Source organism: Ursus arctos, unplaced genomic scaffold (assembly GCF_023065955.2).
Source record: "Ursus arctos isolate Adak ecotype North America unplaced genomic scaffold, UrsArc2.0 scaffold_22, whole genome shotgun sequence".
NCBI classification, from domain to species: Eukaryota; Metazoa; Chordata; class Mammalia; order Carnivora; family Ursidae; genus Ursus; species Ursus arctos.
This window is the reverse complement of record NW_026622897.1, coordinates 7,071,879-7,090,201: the sequence shown is the minus strand read 5'-3', so window position 1 is coordinate 7,090,201 and position 18,323 is coordinate 7,071,879. Positions and strand designations below refer to the sequence as shown.

The following is an 18,323-nucleotide window of genomic DNA, read 5'->3' as shown; positions in this document are numbered from 1 at the left end:
TACTATTGTCCCTACCAAAGATTCCACGGTCACTGAAATGTTTTACAAGAGAATAAATACGATAATAGCTAACATTTATTGAGTGCTTATTCTACTCAAAGTACTCTTCTAGGTGCTTTACATGTTTTGAGTTATTTAATCTTCACAAAAACCCTATGAGGTGAGTATCGGCATCATTACCATTTTACTGATGAATGAAGTTTCTTGAAGTTTACATTTAAATTAAATGAGGTTTAGGGTGTTATCAAAAGAAATGATAGCAGATGGCCCTCAGTATAATGGTTTTTATAATATACAAACACAGAAAATGTATTACATATTTTATATTACATTCTATCAAAGATGAACATATTCACCTTTAGATTTGAGAGAAAAACTAGAATGGAATCTATACATTTTCATTTCTTTGAATCTGAAAGAAATGCATGTGCTGGTGTGTGTATACACTTGTATACATGATTATGTATGTGAAGAGTGATTAACTCAGTATATAAAGGGATTTCTTCCGGTTGTTTTTCATCTTGTTCCTGACATTTTTGCTCTATGATATCTGTTCAAAACATTAAGTGTGTATTTTGCCTTTGGAATTAATATGCAGATAATAATTTGGAGTTGTTAATATGCTTGTGTTGGGGAGGAAAGATTTTACTGTACCCATCAAGGTTCTTCTGGCTGATCTAAGAATTAAATTGACATGCAACAGATCAACAGGAAAAAATCAAATTTAATTTTGTTTCACAGGGAATCAAAGACATAAGATTCCAAAGACAGTCAAATGAGGTATATATGACATCCTGAACTAAGGAAAAGGGGGTAGAGGGTTTGGAATTTCAGAGGGAAAGAAAACAATCCACAGGAAGATGAAAAAGAATAAATGTTTGGTAAACAAATGGTTTTCTGGGCCACTCAGAAACAATGGGACAAAGAGAGGGTTTTGATCAAACAGACCTTCCTAGGCTGCTCCCTTCTACCATAACCAATTCATATTACAATGTAGGTAACTGTGGTGATAGTTCTCTTCCTATAGCAGGTCCACAATCTAATCCTTTAGTCAGTAAAATTGCTTCCTAAGTCTTTTAATGAAGAAAGCTTGAAATAATCTGCATGCCAGAATGGCACATTGGGGCTGACTTGCCCTTGATTCCTGCACAGGCCAGACGAGAGTAAAAAAACAACAGTAAAAAAAAATTCAGTTAACAGGACTGTGGGACAGATTAAAACCAAGCTCCAGTAGGGCAGTAATTGATTTCTTTGGGTTAAGATTGAGTAACTAGAGAGCAATTGCCAAATATCCTTGGACTTGATTGACACACAGCTTCAGGTTACAAAAAATTGTTTTTGTTCTAGTCCAATGTCAATCATCACTTACAGGAGTTTCTGAATATTACTTTGTTGCATAGCCTCAGCTTTGGGGTCTGCTTTGAAGAATCTATTTCTATCAAACCTTTAAATTTTGACCAGCCTTTCAGCTTCCCAACTCTTTTTAAAAAGCTTCATCTTTGAGCAAATTAAAATCACTCTGCCTGCCATCTTCCCTAATAGATAAAAGATCTGTTAAAAAAAAAAAAGCCAGCATTTGACAACTCAGTGTTGGTGAGTCTATGGGGCAGCAGGTACTCTGATATATCCCTAGTTGGTGTGTAAAATGGTCTGACTTCTGTGGAGGGCAATATGATAATATTTATAAAATTACGAAATCATTTACCCTTTAATCCAGGAGTATAATATGAAATGATGTGCATACCATGTTTATTCGCATCACTGTCTGCATTAGCAAAATATTAAAAATGCCCTTCAAGTGTCCTTCATTCAGAGATTAGATGAATTGTGGTTCTACCCTGCGATGGAATAATATGCAGCTGGAAAAAAGTAAATAAAGCTCTTTGTGTACGGAGGCACAGTGCTTTCCAGGATATATTGTTGAGTGAAAAAAAACGAAGTGCACATAATATATCATCTTTTGTTTAAGAAAGAGGAGAAAATAAGTATTTACATTCATATGGCTTGAACCTGTGTAGATAAACACCGGAAGGATAAATAAGAAAAAAGGAAGCAGAACAGTAGGGACAGGTGGACAGGGTCAGGGCAGGGAGCAAGACTCCTCAAAGTGCCCTTCGTGGTAGGGTTTTAACTTTCAGACAATGCAAATGCATTACCTATTCAAAACAGAAAAAAACAAAGTAAACAAAGCTTTGAAAAGAAACAAGAGTCTTCTTTCCATGGTTCACTGCTTTTTCTGAGCATGTTATACTTTTTGATAATCTTGAATATGAACTCAAGGCATTTAAAAGCTGGAGAAAAATGCAACATTTCTCCTGTGAGAAAAAACTTAGAGCCAGGACATTAGAGGAAGCTGGATCCAGAAGAGCCTAAAATGGCAAAACAACATCATTCCCTAGCCAGCTGGGTCTAAATGGTGCTTAAACATCTGTATACATTGAGAAAACTTGGACCCCAAATGCTAAAGTGACTTGTCACAGTCACTCAGTTAATTTATGGAGAAATCAGCACAAGAATCTCTGGACCCCTAATTAACAATCTCAGTGTTTATGTCTTTACATTGTGATGCTCTCTCTTAGTTATAACAATACCCTCTCCAATGAGGTAAAACTAACGTGTGTCAAGTGCTTTAAGCATTTGGATCTATATTAACCACTTTGATCATCCCATTATATTATGATAAGCTAATATCATGCAATAGTTAAGGTCATGGGCTCTGGAGTTAGACTTTCAGTCTTTGCCTCATTTCTGACTTGCTGTGTGATCTTCGACAAATTACTTCTCAAGTCTCTGTTTCCCCATCCATAGGTTGGGAATATAACAGTACTCACCTCGGATGGTTGATGTGAAGAGTAAATGAGGTAACACATGTAAAGAACTTAGCCTGGCACCTAATGTGTGCTCCCTGAGTGTTTCCATCATTATAGCTTTTATTTTACTGGTGGAAATCTGAGGTAGACAAGAATGGTTGAGTATCTCGCCCAAAGACATGTTGGTTACAAGCAATGGGTCAAGAACTCAATCTAGGTTTTCTACTTAAAATCGCATCCTCTTTCCCATCCATAAATAATCCATAGATTCCATGCACTTGATTTTCCTCTAACTGTACTAGTTTTTCTGCTTTGACTTGCAAATCAGTCAATATGAACCTTTGCACAACAAAGAAAAGATAATAGTCCAATGTGTTTGGATAGGAGAAAAGGAGAAAATCTCATGTATGCAATCAGATTTGATTTTGGTGTCATCATAGGATCTAATGGATTATAAATAAATCTTAATTATTTTGGGGCACCTGGGTGACTCAGTCAGTTAAGCATCTGCTTTCAGCTCACGTCATGATCTCAGAGTCCTGGGATCAAGCCCCATGTCAGGCTCCCTGCTCAGCAAGGAGTCTGCTTCTCCCTCAGCCTCTCCCCCAGCTTGTGTTCTTTCTCTCTCTTATTCCCTCTCTTTAATTAAAATAAATTTTAATTAAAAGAAATTTTAATTAAATAAAATAAATTAATTAAATTAATTTTACTTATTTATATAATTATATAATTAATAAATTTAAATTAAATTAATGTTAATTAAAATAAATTAATTTTATTTTAATAAAATCTTTAAAATATATATATTATTTTGTGTATGCTAACATATTCCTTGATGTCTATACTTATATATAATTTTATATATACTGTAGACTATATATATTCTGTATACTATAGTATTATGTATACTATATATGTAATTGCATATATTTATATGTAATACTATAATACTTATTTGTCCTTCTGGTGTTTATATAGCTACTATAATATTTATATGTAATACTATAATAATATAATACTATAATAATAATATATATAATTTTATCTGTAACATAACAATGTAAATGACGTACATATATGGTATATAGTATATATAATTATATATAACATATGCATATAAACATTTGCATGTTTAAAATCATCTTAAAATGATTATGCAGCTGAGTAATATTCCATTATATATATAAACTACATTTTCTTTATCTATTTATCTATGGATGAATACTTGGACTGTTTCCCTATGTTGGCTACTAAAAATAACGTTGCAATGAATATAGGGGTGTATATAACTTTTTGAATTAGTGTTTTCATTTTCTTTGGATAAATAACTAGTAGTGGAATCACTGGATCTTAGGATAGTTCTGTTTTTAACTTTTTGAGGAACCTCCATATTGTTTTCCACAGTGACCACACCCAGCTTGCATTCCCACCAGCAGTGCATGAGGGTTCCCCTTTCTCCACATCCTCGCCAACACCTGTTGTTTCTTGTGTTTTTGATTTTAGCCATTCTGACAGGCGTGAGGTGGTATCTCAGTGTGGTTTTGATTTGCATTTCCCTGATGCTGAGTGATGTTGAGCATCATTTCATGAGTCTGTTGGCCATCCATGTCTTCTTTGGAAAAATGTCTATTCAGGTCCTCTGCCCATTTTTTAATTGGATTATTTGGTTTTTTGGTGTTGAGTTGTGTAAGTTCTTTATATATCCTGGATATTAACCCCCTTTTTGATATATCATTAGAAGATATTTTCTCTCATTCAGTATGTTGTCTTTTTGTTGTTGATCATTTTCCTCGCTGTGTGAACACTTTATTTTGGTGTGGTCCCAGTAACTTAATTTCATTTTCATTTCCCTTGCCAAAGGAAACATATCTAGAAAAATGTTTCTACAGCTGATGTCAGAGACATTACTGCCTATGTTTTCTTCTAGGAATTTTATGGTTTCAGGTCTCACATTTAGGTCTCTATTCCATTTTGAGTTTATTTTCTTGTTTGAGGGGATTATTATTATTATTATTATTATTATTATTATTATTATTAAAGTCAGACTTCCACTCCATCACTTCATGAGTCAAGGTCATTGCTGACCTCCACAGTGACCTTCTCACTGTCAAGTTTCAGTCCTCTTACTTCAAGGTCAGCAAGCAGCATTTTCATGTCAATACTCTTTTGCAAATGCCTCCTTCCCTTGTTTTCAAGGACATGTTTCTTGGTTCTGCTTCTTCTATCTCCTTTGCTGGTTTATCCTCATGTGCCCAAATCTAAATGTCCCCAAATCAGTTTGAGGACTGATCCTCAAACCTTCTCTTTTCGCTCTTTCTGCTGGGAGATCCCACGCAGGCTCCTGGCTTTAAAATATATGTACCTATATACTGCTAAAGCATTAATTTGTGTCTGGCTCCGGCCTCTAGCCTGAATTCCAGATCTGTTTTTCTTATTACTTACTCAACATCTCCACTTGAATGTCTAATAGGTTTCTCAAATTAGCATGTGCTAAATGAAATTACGGTTGACCCTTGAAGAACACTGAGGGTGGGGTTTAAGGGTGCCACCCCACCCTGCACAGCAAAAAAATCCACATGGAACTTTTGACTCCCCAAAAACTTAACTACTAAGAGCCTGCTCTTGAGTGGGAGCCTTACCTATAACATAAACGTTGATTAACACATATTTTGTATGTTATGTGTGTTATATGCTGCGTTCTTACAGCAAAGTCAGCCAGAGAGAAGAGAATGATATTGCAGGGAGCCCAATGTGGGGCTCAATCCCAGGACCCTGGGGTCATAACCTGAGTCGAAGGCAGACGCTTAACTGACTGAGCCACCCAGGTGTCCCGAGAAAACACATTCTTATCAGTACTGTACTGTTAAAAGTCTGCACATAAGTAGACCCACACAGTTCAAGCCCATGGTGTTCAAGGGTCAGCTATACTGATTTCTCAGTATCCGCCATGAACAAAACTCACTTCCCACAGCCTTCTCTGTCTCAACTAATGGCAACTCTGTTCTTTGGTTTTCTCAGGCTGAAAACCTTGCAGTCATCCTTGAGGCCTCGCTTAATCTCTCATCCCACATCCTATCATGCCATCCCTAAATCCTGTCATTTCTACCCTCAGGATATACTAAAATTAGACTACTTCTTACCCTCCATCTGCTACCACCCTGGAGGCAAACCACCATCATTTCTTGCCTGGATTATTGCAGTAGGCCCCCCATTGTATCTCTCTGCTCCTGCATTTGCTCTCCCTATAGTTTCTTCTTAACACAAATTTTATTAAAAATTTAAGTCAGATTATGTCATTCTGTCACAAGCTAGACCCCAAGACCTCACCTTTACTGCTCATCTCCACCCACCTTTGTCCCACATTTTTCCTTAAGCTCTTTCCAGTTTATCTCTTAACTCAGTCTAAAGACCCCATGGGCACAGCATTCCTGATGGAAACCCCAACTATCCCTTAAGCAATAATTCCTGGCTAGAGGGAGAGCTCCAGCAGCCCAGACTACCCAGACCAGTTTGAGCTTAACACCAAACTCACACCTGCACAGATGGACCAAGGAGGAGCACAAGCCTCATTTACATAACCTACAACTTACGTAACGTCTAGGCATGTCTCCTTAATGTTCTTGTGACCTTACACACACCTCTACGTGCAATGACCGGGCTCCCCTTTGTAAATATTCCTCCTAATCCTAAATAAAAGGCGCCTGTTCGCCCTTGCCTGGGGAATCACAGCTTTGGAGGTTAGTCCCCAGATCCCCTTATTTGCTGCAAATGTTTTTCTTTGTCCGACAGCTCCATCTGGTGTAGTTTCTATATGTGACTCACCAGCGAGTGAACTCACGTTAGTTCAGTTACAGTTCCTCTGCTCAAAATACTTGAATGGCTTCCCATCTCATTCAGTGCAAAAGTAAGATCCTTATAATGGCTTAGGAGACCCCGTAGGCCCTGTCCCTTCTGCTTCCCTGATCGCATTTCCTACCTCTCACCTGTTCTTTCCTGTCCCTTTTCATGTGCTCTTCCTTCTGCCTGAAATCAGGCTTTCCCTCCAGGCAGCTACATGCCTCACTCCCTCACTTTCTTTAGATGTCTTTTCAAAGGTTATTTTTAGTGAGGCCTTTACAAAACATAAAATAGCAATTGCCCACCCCCCCCATTCCCAATCTCCTCTTCTCTGCTTTCCTATGCTATAGAGCATTTATTGGCTATCTCACACATTTGTTTTTAAAAAAAGATTTTACTCATTTATTTGAGAGGGAGAGAGAGCAAGCTAGAGCACAAGAGCAGGGGGAGGGAGAAGCAGGCTCCCCACTGAGCAGAATCAGGGCTCCATCCCAGGATGCTGGAATCATGACCTGAGCCAAAGGCAGCCAGCCACTCAACCAACTGAGCCACCCGGGTGCCCCTATCTCGCACATTTTATACTTACTTGTTTATTGTCTGTCTTCATATCCACCCTTCCCCCACCACCTAGAATGCACTCTTCAGGAGGTTGGCAACTTTCATGTACTCCCAATAAGAGTATACTAAATACTCTTATTTAAATAAATCAATGTTTTGCCCATAGGAAGCATTTAATAACTATTAGCTAGAAGAATTAATGAGCTGAAACACTCACCCCTGGACTTGAAAGTAGAGTGAAGTGAAACAGCCAGAAATGCAAATCCAAGTGTGAGAAATATGTGGATAGCCTGGTGGGCCTGATTTCCCTGGAATAAAGAGGTCACAGGGACTGGAAAGCTACATAAGCTATGTGAGAGACCCAGGTCAGCCCCTGGGATTCTTTTTTTTTTTTTTAAAGATTTTATTTATTTATTTGACGGAGATAGAGACAGCCAGAGAGAGGGAACACAAGCAGGAGGGAGTGGGAGAGGAAGAAGCAGGCTCATAGCAGAGGAGCCTGATGTGGGGCTCGATCCCATAACACCGGGATCACGCCCTGAGCCGAAGGCAAACGCTTAACCGCTGTGCCACCCAGGCGCCCCTGCCCCTGGGATTCTAAGAATGGTAACAATTATCAATGTAAGGTCTGCCACAAAGGCAACTTTTGCATATTGAAAACAATAATTGAGGATCAGTTTAAATCATTAAACAACAAAAATTCAACTGAATAGCTTAAAAGATCAAATTGACTTTATTGAATGATACGTGAATGGGGCAGCAGCCCATCTAGTAAACAGCAAGGAGCTCCTTTGAGCTGCAGAAAAGGAAAGGTTTTTAAAGGCAGAAGGGAGCCAAGAAGAGGAAATTATTAGCAAAGAATATTGTTTGAGGCAAGATCACCCTCCTTAGGGAGCAGAAGCGTCTATCAGTAAATTTCCTAGAGCTGTCCAGGAAATTCGTGTGGACCATTAAAGGTTACATGCATGCGGGGTTGAAACTGCAGTCAGGTTAGGCATAGTAAGTCTTGGTTTATTTATTCACATGGAGGCCTTAACATAAGTGACTCCATTTTTTATTAAGATTTTATTTTTAAGTTATGTCTACATCCAAAGCGGGGCTTGAACTCACAACCCTGAGATCAAGAGTCACATGCTTTACTGACTGAGCCAGCCAGGTACCCCATTTTAAACTTCTGGTTTTCTTTTAAACAAAATGAATGGAAGGTTGCAGCTTCCATAAGCCCACACTAGCTAACATAATTAATTACTATTAAGGGACACTGGAACTTTCCTCTGAAAAAGAAAATGTGTTCAGAAGGAATGATCAGAATCCCTTTAAACTCCTTCTGTCCAGAAATAGGGCTTGACAGAGTCAAAACTAAGTATAACGTTAAGGGAAAGTGTATTCAGTTTCCACTTAATTTGAAGATTGCAAACAAAGCCACAATAGACAAATTTAGGCAGCATTGGTCCTTTTCGTTCAATAGATGGAGCCAGAGTAGAAAGGCAACAGTCTGGCAGCTTGCGAAACCACACAAAGAGGGACTTGAAGCTGGGACTCCTCTGTGGATTCCAGCTCCTAAGAGTCCATTAGGCACCCACCCAGGGCTCTCACCCGTCGCTGACGGTTGCCTGGGGAGGTGGGGGGGCTCTTTCTGAGCCAGTGATGTACGTGCCTCTGCCTCAAACAGCCCTCGGCTCCACTTGCTCGTTCTCATGCTTCAGGCTGCAGTGAGCCTTCTGTGGCTTTCCTCGCAGAGAGAGGTGCTCCCTGCTACCCCCAGCCCTGCCCCCTGTTTATTTACTCATGGGCTAATCAGCCTGTGTAATTACATTGTGTTTACATGTTTATTATCTGCTTTTCCTGCTAGACCGTAAGTCCCGTAAAGGCAGGTGTCAGACCTGTCCGTCCCCCACAGCATGCTCAGCACCCAGCAGACAGGCCCCGGCATGTGGCGAATATTCGGGAAATATCTGTTGAATGGATTAATTGGACTTCTGGGTTGTTTGAAGTGCCAGGCACGATACCAAGATTCTTACATACATTTTCTCCTTTGTCTCTCAGGAGATAAGCGTTTACTGTGGAAAAGCTGAAGCTTTTTGGATAATTTGTCCAAGGTCACATAGCAAAGCTGAGAATTAAAACCAGGTCTTTCCCATTCTAAAAGCTCTGCTGTCACCTCACACAACTTTCGTAAACGAACAAACATTTGGTAAAGCAAGCAGTAGTGCATTATGGTAAAGTTTTCACAGGAAAGCCAAGGGGAAGAAGTAGGAGATGCCAGGAAATTGGCTTGGCCCTCAGTTTTGTGATTGCTCTTGCATTTGCTCCTGTGCCAGGCATTCCATATACTTCAAAATGAAATATGCTTCTGAGACGATTCAGATTTAAAGGAGAAGACGTAAGATCTTCTCTTCAGACCTCCTCCTCTCCTTGGAGGAGAGGAAGCTCATGCTTCCATCCAACTAACTACCTCCTTTCTTCGCTCTGTGGGCACACTCAAGAAAAAAAAAAGCAAAAAATTAGACTGTGTGACTGTATCATTGCAAGAAGGACGATCTAGTGTTGGACAAGTGGAAGGTAGTCATACTTAGACCAAGAGGAACACTTAGAGGGTATGAAAAGTAACAAAATAGAATGCACAAACATCTAGATCACCCATGAAGAAAGATCTGGAATCCAGAGATGAAAGTGTCTGTGCGGATGCGAGACAGGGTGTTCAGGAGCGGAAGAGAGCAAGACCGAGCAATAATGACCCACATGTAAAAGAAATAGAGTGAAACTGAGAAGCAGCTTGTTACATTAGTACTCAGGACAAAATGTGATCCAAATTCTGTCATTCTTTCAGTCATGCGAGTGTCACAATTAAAACTAAAACTTAACAAGGGAATACAAATAAAAGACCCAGCTTGAGATCTCAAATTTTTAGAAATAATATTCTCTTTGCATCTCCTAGCACTGCTGCAGAAAGTGACTCATACTTACAAAGTCCAGAAAGGAGCTAAATTACAGTGCTTTAATACAAAACAATTACCCTGGCGTACTCAAAATTTTCCTTAAATAAGTGAAAAGGAGGCCGTGACAGAAAAATCCCCCTGCACAACCTGTACAGAAGCCCCCCAGGGGGCAGTTGGCTAACTGCCTCGAGGTGTAGCCCAAACGGGGTGAAAACGTGAACTTTTTGCTCTTGTTTATCAAGTTCAGGTTGAGGATCAGCCAGGCCTGTGGTCCCTGGGAGGTGTGACTGGAGTCCTAGCTTGCTTTGTTTTCTTACCCCTCACTGCTTGCGTTGCAGTGACAGGTTTGCAGGCCCCCACGTGTGTTGTTCCATGAAAGGCTGGAAGGTCAGAAGGAAGGTGAGGGTGTCCCTCCCTACCCCACACACCTCTCCCACCGCTGCATGTCTGCAGCAGTAATGCCAGTGTCTAGACTGTTCCATCCTGCTGCCTGAGGCTGGGGTGTTCTCATCAGACAAGGAGTGATTCTGTTCTCCATGCACCCTCTCCAGAATCCAAAGTGAGCAGAGGCAGTTTCTCTAAAATTATATCTAGTTACTTCTTTTCTTTTCTTTTTTTTTTTTAAGATTTTTTAAAATTCATTTGCGAGAGACAGAGAGAGAGCACGAGCAGGGGGAGGGTCAGAGGCAGAGGGAGAAGCAGGCTCCCCACTAAGCAAAGGAGCCTGATGCAGGACTTGATCCCAGGACCCTGGGATCAGGACCTGAGCTGAAGGCAGACGCTTAACGGACTGAGCCACCCAGGTGCCCCTTTTCTTTTCTTTCCTTTCCTTTTCTCTTCTTTTCTTTATATTTTTGTACTTACTACAGGAAAATAAGTGTGTTTTAATTTTTTTCTCTTAAGAGCTAGTCACCTTTGTTTCCCCTCTATGGGGGAAGTACAGCTATTTAATAATTAGTGTTTGGGGTAGTAAAGAAGCTCCATTATGAAATGAATTCCAACCAGGCCAAAGATTTAAATGTATGAAAGGAAATCTAAAGGTACTAGAAGAAATCATAGAAAGGACCCCCATTAAACATGGTACACTGACCATATGCCTTTATCTTCTCTCCTTGTGGTAGGCTATATATGACCCCCAAGGATCCATCCATGCCATAATCCCCAGAACCTATGAATGTTCCCTGATATGACAGAGACTTTGCAGATGTGATTAAGTTAAGGCCTTCAAATAGATAATCCCAATTATCTGAGGGGCCCTGAGTGTAACAATAAGCATCTTTGTAGGAAAGACAGAGGGAGGAGATGTGACCACACAGACAGAGATCGGAGTGATGTGGCCACAAGCCAAGGAATGCTGGCAGCCACCAGAGGTGGAAGAGGCCAGGAACAAATTCTCCCCTAGAGCCACAGAGGGGAACGTGGCCCTGCGGACATCTTCACTTCAGCCCAGTGAAACTGATTACAGATTTCTATCCTCCAGAAATGTAAGGGAATAAATTTCTGTTGTTTTAAACCACCAAGTTTGTGGTAATTTGTCACAGCAGCCCCAGGAAATTGGCACACTTCTGGATCCATCCAAACCCCACCAAAATAACAGCTACAGGTGGGAAAATCATATAAAGATGAGGAGAACGGCAGAAAGTGACTTCAATAAATTTTTGGAAGCTGGAAATGAATGAATGATGAAAGGTGACCTACTTACCAGAGTAGAGAACAATGGAGCCTGAGACCCTGGAGAAGAAGATGTGCTCAAGGCATCAGATGCTTCTCCCAGAGAGGTCAGACTCGGGGTCTGCACGGACCAAGCAGGGGCAGAAGAGAAGAGCGGGACTGAATCTAGAGTTGGAGTGGAGGTGGGAACACGAACCTTGGCCCCTTGCCCCACCCCTTCCTCTGGTACTGGTCAGCCAGGAGCTAGTGTACTCCCGTTTCTCACCTCCCTCACCCCAGTCCAGTCCCCTGATCCCACCAGCACATGAGCCAACACATTCCTTCTGTTGGAGAGAACTAGTCACAAGGTTCTTCCTAAGGGGGTGGGAGATGCTGAGCAGGACTGGGCACGGGATTCTCCTCAACCACTCTGCACCATGGATGGAAGACATGCTTTCTGACGGCTACCACACTCTCTAGGCACATCTGCATAACATTTCAGAAGGTTGGGAATAAAGAGAAGATCCTAAGCAAGCCATGTAACGTCCTAAGGATCGGCACTGTGGCTGGCATCAGACTTTTCAACAGCAATACAGGTTCCTAGGAAACAGTAGAGCAACACCCTCGAAATTCAGAGATAAAATACCACTGAGAAGTTTGTGTCCAGCCAAACTCCCCAACTAGTGTAAGGGGAAAATTAAGGTATTTTCAGACATGCAGAGTCTCAAATTATTTGCCTACTGTGCGTCATCATGAAGGAGAAAGCTCCCAAAGGGCGCAGTTCCATCACAGTGTGGAGTAAACAAGGAAGAGGCGACATGGGATCCAGAAAAAAGCGGAGATGCACCAAGCAGACTGGCAAAGGGCAAGTGCTGGGATGCGGGTACCTGTCATGCCTGACAAGCAGCCCTCCAGGGAACAGAAGCCTGTGCTAAGTGCAAAAGCAAGACATCTAAGGAGAGAAATTTAGAACTGATAGGCTATTCCATGTGTTGAGAGTCTGGGGGAAAATTATTACTAAAAGTTTTCCAAATCTGTTGGATCATTTGGGGGAAAAAGTGGTGACAATAGATAGAAAAGGAAGCCATTTGGCCAGGTGATAAGGGGGATTAGCGGTTACTAATACTAGAGATAGTTATAATACACTGTTTGGGTCAGCAGTGAATAATATTTCAGTCTTAATTATGTAAACACTGACTTTTGACTAAACTAGAGATTTTGATGTCACTATATTTGCAAAAGGCAGGGAGTGAAGTGGCAAAGGTTAGAGTCAGATAAGAAATCAAAAACTCCAACAATTTCCTTTCCAAGATTGTAATATATATATTATATTGCAATATATATGCATTACTTAAGTAATCTCTATACCCCATGTGGGGCTCAAACTCCCAACCCCAAGATCAAGAATCACATGCTCTACGAACTGAGCCAGACAGGCGCCCCTCAATCTATTTTTTGACATATGTACAAGGAAGGTCACCACATCATTGAACAAGAGATAGCAAAAATGGAGACAACTTAAATACCTGTCCTTCAGTGAAATGGATCACAGTTAACTGGGGTGTCATGCAAGCATTAAAAACAAACAAACAAACAAACAAAAAACCCCGTATATACTGACATGAACTATCTCCTGAGAATGTATACAAAAATACCACGCAAACAAAATCAAGGTGGAGAAGAGTGGGTCCAATGTTACAGTACCACTATTTGGGGGGGAAATAAATCTATATATCAGTACATGCCTCTGCACAAACATTGAGTCTTGTGTATGCACAGTCCCTGGAAAGATACACAAGAAACTGCTAATAGTGGTTGATTCTGGGGAGAGGAACTGTGGTCAGGTGGGCAGGGATAGGTAAGAGACCTACGTTTTACTCTCTACCATTTTGTTACTTAAAATTTTATGCTGGCAAATGTATTACCTAGTCGAATGACTTTTTAAAGGGAGGAGGAGAACCAGTCTGGCAAGAGGAAGGAAGATTAAAACAAAGCAAAATTAGCCCCCTTCACATCACAGTTTAACACATCAAACATCCTCTTAAAATGTCATTACGCTATTTTTAGCATTTTTCCTTTAGGTGGCAGCATCTTCGTTTTGGGGACACAGTCCATCTGCCTCGCCTGGAGGATCAGTTCAGCAATAGTGTTTGGACGTCTTATTTTTCCTTTTCATAAGAAAAAAATTCTTAAAATGTTTGTTATATTTATAAAATGCATGACCTGGAAATGTTCCTGAGTATTGTATACAAAAAGCAGGTTACCAATCTGAGGGGATGTGAAAAATAATTCACCAAAATGTTGACAGCGATTTATGTCTGGGTAATGGGGCCATTAGTAGGTGAATTTGTTTTTCCTTTGGTGTCTTCCCAGATGGTCTACAATGAACACGGTGTTTTTCAAAACCTTGTTTATTCTCCTTGCTATCAGCCTCCTCAAGCGCTGGAAAGCTGAAAATGGTATGGGCTTGAGAATCATCTGGGACCCAAACATATCCAGTCTCACCACGCTCTTTAATTTCTTAACTGTGGCATGAAAATAATGACTGAGAATAGCACTATTAAAGCAGAGCTTGCGGGGTAAAGGATCTTTTTAATACTCCCCAAATCCAGAAGCAAATTTACTGTGAAGCTGGTAAAGCTCATGCTTCAGGGCCTCCCCCTCACTGACACTGATCCCTTTCAAAATGTTGGATCCCACTCAAATTCACAATTTTGAATTACAGGGCCCATAAATTATCCCGTTAGAGAACCTACCAAACCCAGATCTCCCATTGCCAAAGGACACCAAAATATTCTTTGACAACTTTTTTGCTATCCTGTGTGAGGCAGTCTAGTTCTAACTATGCTTTGAGGTTTGGGGAGGGTGCCTGTAAGCCCCCCACTAAACTGGGAGACCAAGCCTCAAACCCCTGTACCCTTGTTGGCTAGCGCATGTCTGGCACATTTCAGGTATTCAGAAGCCATTTGCAGCGCTGTTAAATGGCAGTGAATTGCGTGGAGAGGTGAAAGTCTGCCTAACCAATTTCTTATTCGTGGAGCAGTTGAGGAGTAGGCTTTGCAGAGCTGTTTCTGGTGACCAGCAGAAAGGGTGCTCTGTCTTAAGTAAACAGGGCCACGGAGATGACCCCCCATCCCCAGAGGAGCCCTGGGGCCTGGTGGGTGGATCCCGCTGAGCGAGTTATCATCGTGGTACCGCACAGGTGAACTCTGTCCCAGGAAAGGACTCTGTCTCCCCTCTTTGAAAAGATGCGTCAGCATATGTGTCTGAAACAGAGAAGAAAACAAATCTAGCACGTGACGTAAATCTCTCAAGCACAAGAATGCAAACTGCCGTAGGTTACCAAATGAGAAGAGTGAACAAAAACATCAGTTGCCATGTGACCCAGCACTTCCTCTTCTAGATATACACCCAAAAAGAAGAAAAGCAGGGACTTGGACAGACGCATACACCGTGTTCATGCCAGCAGCGTTCATAATAGCCGGAAAGTGAAAGTAACCAGAGTTTGTCAGCAGATGAACAGATAAGCAAAATGTGGCATATACATACAATGGAATAGTATTCAGTCTTTTTTAAGTTTTTTATTAAATAATCTCTACACTCCACGTGGGACTCAAACTCACAACCCCGAGATCAAGAGTTGCATGCTCTTCTGACTGAGCCAGCCAGATGCCCTGGAAGAGCATTCAGTCTTAGAAAGGAATGAAATTAACACATGCTACTTGAGCCTTGAGGACATTATACTAAGGGAAATAAGGCTGTCACAAAAGGACAAATATTGTATAAGTCCGTTGATATGAGATATCCAGAGTAATCAAAGTCCTAGAGACAGAAAGTAGAATGGTAATTGCCAAGGACTGGGGCCGGGGGAAATAGGGACTTGTTTAACGGGTGCAGAGTCTCAGTCTGGGAAGATGCAAGAGTTCTGGAAACGGATGGTGGTGATGGTCGCACAACAATGTGATTGCACTTGATGCCACTGAACTGCACACTTAAAAATGGTAAATTTTATGTTGTATTTATTTTACTACAATTGAAAAAAAAGCATGTGCCAAAGGACCAACCAGATGGAACAAGGAAGTAAATACTCCTATATTTTATTAATATCTTAACAAGACCGGGTTGATGGTCTATTACAGAACTGTTCTGGGGGACGCCTGGGTGTCTCAGTCAGTTAAGTGTCCGACTCTAGACTCAGGTCATGATCTCAGGGTTGTGAGGTCAGGCTCCGTGCTCAGCAGGGAGTCTGCTTGGGATTCTCTCTCCCTTTCCCTCTGCCCCTCCCCCTTTTTTTCACTCTCTCTCTCTCTCTCTCTCTCTCTCTCAAATAAATAAATAAATATTACAGAACTGTTCTGTAATATAGATGTGAATTATCTGTGGATGTTAATTGCTAACATCTAATGAAACCTTACTATGTGTTAGGAACTGTACTAAGGGAATTGTGTACATTATCTTAATTCTGGAACCCAGCCGGTATAGGTACAGATACTATTATTATGGTCATTTGCAAGTTCAGAAAGTAAGATACAGAAACTGTTTTAAGTCATTTGCCCAGAGGGCAGGGTTAGTACATGGTGGAGCCCAGATTCAACCTTGGATTCATTCTGACACTGGGAAGCATATTGCTAATTTCAGGGTTTGGGGTCTGTTTGGGTTTTTTTTGTTTGTTTTGTGTGTGTGTTTTTAAGATTTTATTTATTTGTCAGAGAGAGAGCATGCAAGCACAAGCAAGGGGAACGGCAGGAAGAGGAAGAAGCAGACTCTTTGATGAGCAAGGAGCCCGACAGAGGACTCGATCCCAGCACCCTGGGATCATGACATGAGCCAAAGACAGACGCTTAACTGACTGAGCCACCCAGGTGTCCCTTTTTTTTAAATAAACATTTTTATTGATATTAAGTTAAATACTTGTTTAAAGAATTTGTAAGGAAAGGAATCTGAATCAGGAGGATCCAGATGACACTGATAATCAGCCTGGAGAATATGAGTTGAACAGCACTTCTCTCAGCATAATGCCTAAAACAATGCTTTGGGGCGGGGGGTGCCTGGGTGGCTCAGTCAGTTAAGCTTTTGACTTTTGATCTCAGCTGAGGTCTTAATATCAGGGTTGTAAGTTCAAGCCCTGCATGGGGTTCCGCAGTAGGTGTGGAACGTACTTAGAAAAAAATAAAATAAAATAAATAAAACAATGCCTTGGCAAGCAGCCCCTTGTATTTACTATGGAGTTGGGGTAGTCAAGTCTAAATCCAAGGGCAGGGGAGCTGAAAAAGCAACAATGAGCAAATATTCCATTTTGGATACAAATGATTATAGCAAATATTCCAAAATGTCACTTTAAAACTTTTTTTATTTTCAGACTTTATCATTGTAATTCCTGACACATTGTTCAGTATTAATTTTTTTAAATAAGCATAAACTGGGCAAAACACTGAGACCAACTAAAGAAGTCAGGGGTTGTATTCTGTTGATTTACAGGACTGCATCTTCCCCCAAAGGATTGACTGGATGTGTTATTGTATTATCTTTTCAAATGCGTATGTGCTGTGTATGTGTGTGTGTGTGTGTGTGTGTGTGTGAGAGAGAGAGAGAGAAAGAGAGAGAGAGAGAATACACATACACAGTGGTCGATTAAGACATGGGTTTACCTCTCCGACCTCCCACATCCCCATCAAAGTAACAGAAAAGATTCTTTGAAGAGAATGAGATAACAGCATAGGAAACAAGAAAAAGCGTCATCAGCAAACCAGAAGTTTTGAGACATTTCTGAAAGAGAAAACAGATAGATGAACTGATGAGAAAGTGTAGAGAAAACTGTAGGCCCGGGCCCAAGAACTGAGCACATACCTTCCGCAGGAGGCCCCAGAAGGCAGCTCCTGCTCCGAGGACAATATGATGATGGGTGTGGGGCAGTCATCGGTGGCCTCGTTAAGGAGAAGGACGCAGTGCCTCGGCACAGCTGGGTCCCTTTCCTCTGACCTGTGTAAACAGAGTTTGGCAGCTGAAACTTTTGCCCTCGGGCTAAAAGCCAGCGCTGCCCTCTAGAAAGCAAGCTATCATCAGCTCAGAGAGCATGCTCGGTGAGGATTATGGGGCCTAAGAGATGATATGAAGAAATTCTGAATCTCCATAGTAAACTCAAACTGGAAATCACCAGACTTCAAACGCACCTCCACCCCTCCACCTGGAAACCTCTCGGCTCTTGGATCTGCTTGCTTGTGCTTTGCCCACAGGAAAACCTACCTGGAAGCCTTCCCGTCCACAAACTCCACCTACTTATATAAAAACTGCTGTCAGTCATTCTCTTCGAGTGAAAAAGCTTAGAGAAACAAACATAAAGCCCAGAAGAGGAAACCCACACAAGCTACTGATACTAAATTAAGGTGTTTGTGTAGTTCTTCATTCATTTGTATAAAAGGACAGCAGGGAACCTCAGACTTGGGAGAAAAAACAATACAAAAGGAAAAGCCTTAGAAAAATAAATAACTGAAGCTGGAGGAAAAAGATAATCCAAGCAGTTGGAGTATTA

At 41.1% G+C, this 18,323-nt stretch overlaps 2 long non-coding RNA genes across 11 annotated transcripts in view; one reads left to right on the top strand and one right to left on the bottom strand.

Annotated features, from left to right (window-relative positions):
• LOC113260083 (uncharacterized) overlaps positions 1 to 18,323 on the top strand; it is a 66,031-nt gene that overhangs the window by 9,200 nt on the left and 38,508 nt on the right. The gene's annotated exons all lie outside the window — the stretch shown is intronic.
• LOC130544571 (uncharacterized) lies at positions 7,916 to 17,773 on the bottom strand. Its single transcript, XR_008960968.1, has 2 exons — positions 17,642 to 17,773; positions 7,916 to 15,060 (listed from the first exon to the last, which is right to left on the bottom strand). It is a non-coding gene; the product is annotated as an uncharacterized LOC130544571 (long non-coding RNA).